Source organism: Chiloscyllium plagiosum, chromosome 38, assembly GCF_004010195.1.
Source record: "Chiloscyllium plagiosum isolate BGI_BamShark_2017 chromosome 38, ASM401019v2, whole genome shotgun sequence".
NCBI classification, from domain to species: Eukaryota; Metazoa; Chordata; class Chondrichthyes; order Orectolobiformes; family Hemiscylliidae; genus Chiloscyllium; species Chiloscyllium plagiosum.
Window position 1 is genome coordinate 5,007,810 of NC_057747.1, and position 6,768 is coordinate 5,014,577.

Below are 6,768 nucleotides of genomic sequence, written 5' to 3' on the forward strand. Positions count from 1 at the left end.
GAGAATTCCTGGTATAGGAAAACAAAAGGAGTCACTGGTTCATGACTGAGTTGTGTTAGGAGCTCAAGTCTTTATGTGAAAGATTGTGCTGGAGTATGCAAGCCTTATCTGGAGCAGGTTGTTAATGTTGAGTGGCTCGTATCATGCAATAGATACAAAGCCCCTTAATACTGAGAAATACAGACAGGTGAGAGCAAAGTGCCAAAAATCAACTCCAGGAAAGAAGACTTCCTCAGAGAAACAGTGAGTGTATTTCACCCTCTCTGACAAGGTGGGTCACCAAAAACCCTCAGATGTCCATTCTGGGGGTGAAATTGAAACTATTAGTCCTCCAGAAAAAAAAAAATCTGAATGCTAACAGTGTCTGACATTCAGGCAGCCAGGTGGTAGTCATCGAAAGCAACTTGGTACTAACGTACGGCCAAATGGGCAACAGAATGGCTCAATGGTTAGCACTGCTGCCTCACAGCTCCAGGTTCAAGTCCAACCTCAGACAACTGTCTGTGGTGGAGTTTGCACATTCGCCCTGTGTCTGGGTGGGTTTCCTCTTGGTGCTCCGGTTTCCTCCCACAATCCCAAGATGTGTAGGTTAGATGGATTGGCCTTGCTAAATTACCTGTAGTGTGCAGGGATATGCAGGCTAAGTGGCTTAGCCTTGGGAAATGCGGGGTTACAGAGATATGATAGGCCGGGGGGTAGGAGGGGAGAGCGTGTGGCAGTAGAATGCTCTTCGGAGAGTCAGTGTGGATTTGATGGGCTGAATGGCCTACTTCCATGAAGGGAACAGTAAGAAACATAGAGGACAGAAGAGGCCCTTTGACCCATTGAAGCTGCACCACCAAAGGTACCCGACTGCCTTCACTAGTCCCACTCTCCTCCTCTAGGCCCATTGTCTTGAACATTTTGAGTTGTACATTCTGAATTGGTTGCAGAATGGATTACAGGAATGTAATCATCGCATTATGATCACTTTAGTCATTTCACTGTCCTGATGGCAGATGCACAAAGACAAGAACACAGATTAATTTCAACTAATGCATTCTCCATTCCCCCATTCTCTGACTAGAATCAACAAACTTCACCAAGAAACTCTTAATCCCATAAACCCCACCATCAATGATCTCCACTCAGAGAAGCTCCAGCTCAAACACCTTTGCTCTGATGGGGTCCTTTGACCACAGTTAAACATTAGCACACCAGAGGTTTCTCAAAGCACAGAGGAAGCTAAAGGTGGGAACCTTATGTCTGAAAAAAGTATGTAGCACTGCCAGAGGAGAAATGAGAGTGACTGGCCTTGATATGGCATCAAAAAGCTCAGGCAAATTTGAAATCCATGGGAATCAGGGGGGAAACTATACACTTGTTGGAGGTATACCTGGCATGCAGGAAGATGGTCATGGTTGTTAGAGGTCAATTATCTCAGCTCCAGGACATCTCTGCTGGAGTTCCTCAGGGTAGTGTCCTAAGCTCAACCATCTTCAATGCTTCATCAATGATCTTCCCTCCATCACAAGGTCAGGAGTGGGGATGTTCACCGATGATTGCACAATGTTCAGAACTGTTCCTCAGATACTGAAGCAGTCCGTGTTCAAGTGCAACACGGCCAAGCTGAGATAAACAGAAGGGTTTAAACAAAGTCTTAAAAAAGGAGAGTGTCCATCAGAAACAAGTTGTCCCGAGATTGAGATTTGGACGACGGAGAGACACAGGTGCCTAACTGATCTTCTTCAGTGGGTCCTTGAGTATGCAGTCTACAAGTGCCCCCACTGAGGACAGTGTGCTTTGTTGGTCCAATTTCTGCGCAGAAGGCAGTGAGGGTAGGAATCGCAAAACATTGTTCTTTCAGGGGCATTGGCATGCAAATGGTCTATTGGGAATATCAAGTTCCTGCCTTTGATTCAGAGGCTTGAGCCACTCAAAAGCCTATGGACAGGTCAGTACTGAGGGAACAATGGTTAACCCAGCTCTTCAATGGCAGGAACCGAGGGAAGGGAGGGGGTCACTAACACCAGCCGACATGACCTTTTGTTCTGCACTGGGTGACTCCATGGTAGCTGCAGCTGAGAACAGGCATTGGGAGCACTTTGCATGTTCATAGCAGGTAAGTTGGGATCTCTGGTCGCACCAGCAGATTTAAAAGCTTTACACAGCTCAGCAAGGGCTTGGTACTGAAATATTTCTAACGCTCAGAAACTGCAAAGCAAAAAATTAAGCAAGGAACTGGTTTTGCCGCACTCTCCCAATTTCTTGGTCCCAATTTTTTTATTATTTAAAACTGTGTTATTAGCAGTTACCTTAGAAGACTCATCTTTTATTCATGTTCCTCCCTAGGAGGAGAGTGGGAGGGATTCAGCAAAGGGAATGTCATTGAATGACAGAGGCGATGGTTAGATTCTGTCTTGTTGGAGCTGGTACACATGTGGTGTGAATGTAACCTGCTACTTCTCTAGCCTCGATATTGTCCAGGTCTTGCTGCATTCGGACACAGACACATCAAGAAGTCATAATGGGCAGAAAAGTGTGTGCTGTGGTCACTGTGCATCAATTAAATTCACTAGATTAATTCCAGAGATGAAAGACTTGCCTCATAGTCATAGAGCCAAACAGCACAGAAACAGACCCTTCAATTCAACCAGTCCGTGCCAAATATAATCCCAAACCAAACGAGTCCCACCTGCCTGCTCCTGGCCCATATCCCTCCAAAGTTTTCCTATTCATATATCCATCCAAATGTATTTTAAATGCTGTAATTATGCCCACATCCCCTCTTTTCTCAGGAAATTAATTCCACACACGAACCTCACTCTGTGTAAACAATTTGTTTCTTATGTCCTTTTTAAATCTCTCTCCATCCACCTTAAAAATGCATCCCCTAGTCTTGAAATTAGCCACCTTAGGGAAACGACAACTACAACCAACTCAATATATATGCATCATTATTTTATAAAATTCTATCAGGTCCTCTGTCAACCTCCTACACACCAGTGACAAAAGTCCCAGCCTATCCAAACTTTCTTCATAACTCGAACCTTCCATTCCCAGCAACATCCTGATAAATCTCTTCAGCTTGATAATATCCTTCCTATAGCTGGTCAACCAGAAGTGGACACAATATTTCCACATTGAGTAGTTTAGGCCTAAACTCTCTAGAGGTTAAAAGGATGAGAGGAGATTGAATTGATGTCCATAGGATGTTCAAAGGGATTGACAAAATTAATGTAGAGAAGATGTTATCTCATGAAGGGGCATTCTAAAATGAGAAGGTCATAAGGGGCTGCAGATTTAAAACAGTGATTAGGACAAACTTTTTCTCTCAAAGGGATGTGAATCAGTGGATTTCACTCTTCCAGAAGGGAGTGGATGCCAGGGCACAGAATTAAGTTAATGAGGAGATAGACAGGATTTTAATTAGTAATGGGTTGAAAGATTATTGAGACCAGGCAGGAAAGTGGGGTTGAGGCTGAGATGAGATCAGCCATGATTGTATTAAGTGGTGGAGCAGGTTTGAGGGACTGAATGGCCTACTGCTGCTCCTATCTCTTATATTCTTAGGTACATGGTCCTAAATAACATCCTTACATCCAAACAACAGATGCTCCTAAGCCAAATTTAATGCCCAGCATTATCTAAATCTCACTCCCTGTCTCACATCATGCCTATTGATAACTTATTATTCTTCTATTTGTGTGTCATTTCCTGGATGTCTTTGTCTTGCTCACCTATTATGTCCTTTCCCATTTGAAGGATAGAATGTCACAAAAATGATAATAATTTAAGCAACAATGACTCAAAGTGGTATCAGAATAAAATAAGAGGTCAGCCTTACCTTTCGTGTCATTATTACAATGTTGATATTTGGCCCCAATTTTCACTCAGACAGGCTTTCCGAGCAGAAAGGAGGCATTCTGATCAGGAAACCCTGAAGCCCCAGACTCAAAGAGATGTGCGGTTTCTTTTCAACTGCAGCCCTTTCTGGAAGCCATCTTGATTGGCAAGCTCAGCTCTGTGTTGGGCGGAGGAACGTTGAAGCAGAGGTTGTTGGCCAAGAGCTGGTAACCTCACACACCAAATCATGAAGAGGTGGCATGTGGGCACAAAAAGGCTTGGGAACACAGGGCCGGAGTTGGGGGGAGGAGGAGGAATCGGAGATGGATCTTGAGCAGAGACATCGCAGAAACCAGAGACAATGTTTCATGTCCAGTGACTCTTCTTAAGAACGCTGTTTCTCTCCCCACAGACGCTGCCTGACCTGCTGAGTTTTTCCAACACTTCCTCATTTAATTTTTGATTTCCAGCACCCACGGTTCTTTGCTTTTTTTTTGGTCAGCTGGTTAAAATGTTCCCTCCCACTTTATCAGACCAGCCTCGTTGGTTTGGTGAATAGCCCCCATTTTACTAACCCCAGCATGGGCCAGGTGGAAGGCTTAGCTCTTGGGGGATAAATTGGACTCTGCACACAGTGGTTCACACCTTATTCTGTGTCTTGGAATTGGAAGGAACCATTTGCCAAGGTTTTTAAGTGCCGTTCGTAAATGCAAACACAAACATGAGAACTGAACAAGGATCTCATTTGGATTCTACCCAAAACCTATTATGTCCTTTCCCATTTGAAGGATAGAATGTCACAAAAATGATAATAATTTAAGCAACAATGACTCAAAACTGTATCAGAATAAAATGAGAGGTCAGCCTTACCTTTCGTGTCATTATTACAATTTTGACCCATCCTTCAAAGCACAATAGGTATGTACACAGACAAGGTTTTATTGCTGAAATAGATCCTCTTCCATCCAGGATGTTCTGATATGAGCCAACTTGATCACTAATGCTTCAGGAAGGAAAATGTTTTTATTTAACTTGAGGGTTACATCAACTAGGAAAACGCCAGTACTGGTAGCCTGGAGGAATCACCTGGATTATACAGAACAGTGCCACCATTCAGGTTAAACCTCCTGTAAACATATCGACCAGCCATCAAGGGTCTCAGGTGACATGCAGTGGTTCCAGTGGTTTCAAAACCACCAAGGCTTTGGATAGAGTAGAGAGGGAAACATTGTTCGCATTGGTGGACAGATTGGGAGTGAGAGTCACAGATTTAAGGTAATTGGCAAAAGATGCAACAGATTCATGAGGAAAAAATGTTTTCATTGCGTGACTGATCGGAATATGGATTGCAATGCCTAACTGTTTTATTTTATTAATTGTCAAAATATCGGCATTGCTAGCTGTCTGGGCCACCCCTATTTTCCATTGAGAAGGTGATGCATCTCTCTGCTGTAGGTAGACTCAGTGTTATACAGAACGGAATTCCAGAATTATGACCCAGCGATAGTGAAGGAAAGATAATATGGTCCCAATATTCATGACACACAAGTGCCAGGCAACATACATCTCCTAAGATACAGAATCTAACCACTATCACTTGACATCCAATGATATTACCATCGCTGAATCACCCACTGTCAACATTCTGGGGATTACCATTGACCAGCAATTTAACTGGTCCAGCCATATAAATATAATTCATAGAATCCCTACAGTGTGGAACAGGCCATTTGACCCAACAAATCCAAACTGACCCTCCAAAGAGTAATCTACCTATTCTCCTACCCTATTACTTTACATTTTCTCTGACTAATGCCCCTAACCTACACATCCCTGAACACTATAGGCAATTTAGCATGGTCAATTCACCTAGCCTGTACATCTTTGGACTGTGGGAGAAAACTGGATCACCCGGAGGAAACCCTTGCAGGCACAGGGAGGATGTGCAAACTCCACACAGACAGTCACCTGAGGCTGGAATCGAACCCGGGCCCCTAGTGCTATGAGGCAGCAGTGCTAACCATTGAGCCACTCTTTGAATAGCGCCCATGCTCACTTATTAAGGGAAAAAACAACCACTCAGAATGCGTTTTCTTCCTCTACTTCGCTAAAGAAGGGAATGATTATCAATGGCTAAAATCACTTGCAAACAAAGCAACTCTTTTAACCAACTTCATGCTCAGAAGAAGGCACCATAAATTGTCCTCATGGTTGGTGAGACGGGATACTTTAGAACCCATTTCTTAAGTCAAAAACTACAGAAATGATCCCTAAGAGTATAATGGTTACAGGAGCAGGTCAGAGGTTAGGAATATGGATGTCCTCCGCACCGGGTATCCGCGGGTGATCCATTCCAAGAGCTACCGTAGATGCACAAAACTGCAGAGAGTAACGAACCCTGTCATTTAAATGGAAAATCTACCTCCCCGGCAGCCCCCTGGAATTATTTCTGGAATGTTCCATGTAATATTGAAACAGCGGAAACTGAACAGACTGTACTGCAGAAAGGAATCAACAAAGCCTGATCACTAAAGTCGGGAGCGTGATGGAATACTCCCCAGTTGCTTAGCTTGACATCGTTCAGGGCAAAGTACTACAGTTAACTGGCAGCCCAACCTCCACCATAAAGATCCACGCTTTGCACCACTGACAGACTGTATCAGCAGAATGTGCCATCTACAAGATGCACAGGAGCAACCCATAGAGGCTCCTTGAAAAGCACCTTCTAAGACAGAAATATTTCCCCTGAAGGACAGGGCAGCAGATTCCAGGGAACATCACCACCTGCGAGTTCCTCTTTACTTCACACACCATCCTGAGCTGGGAATATATCATGTTCCTGGACTGTAAAATTCCTTGGGCACCCTCCCTCACAGTATTGTGGGTGGCCCTACAGCTTATGGACTGCAATAGCTCAAGAAGACAGCTTACCACCCCTTTTTA

General features: G+C 44.0%; 1 non-coding gene across 1 annotated transcript; it reads right to left on the reverse strand.

Annotated features, from left to right (window-relative positions):
* Nucleotides 1-5,899: 5,899 nt before the first annotated feature.
* Nucleotides 5,900-6,111, reverse strand: LOC122541955. Its single transcript, XR_006309724.1, has one exon. It is a non-coding gene; the product is annotated as a small nucleolar RNA U3 (small nucleolar RNA).
* Nucleotides 6,112-6,768: the final 657 nt, after the last annotated feature.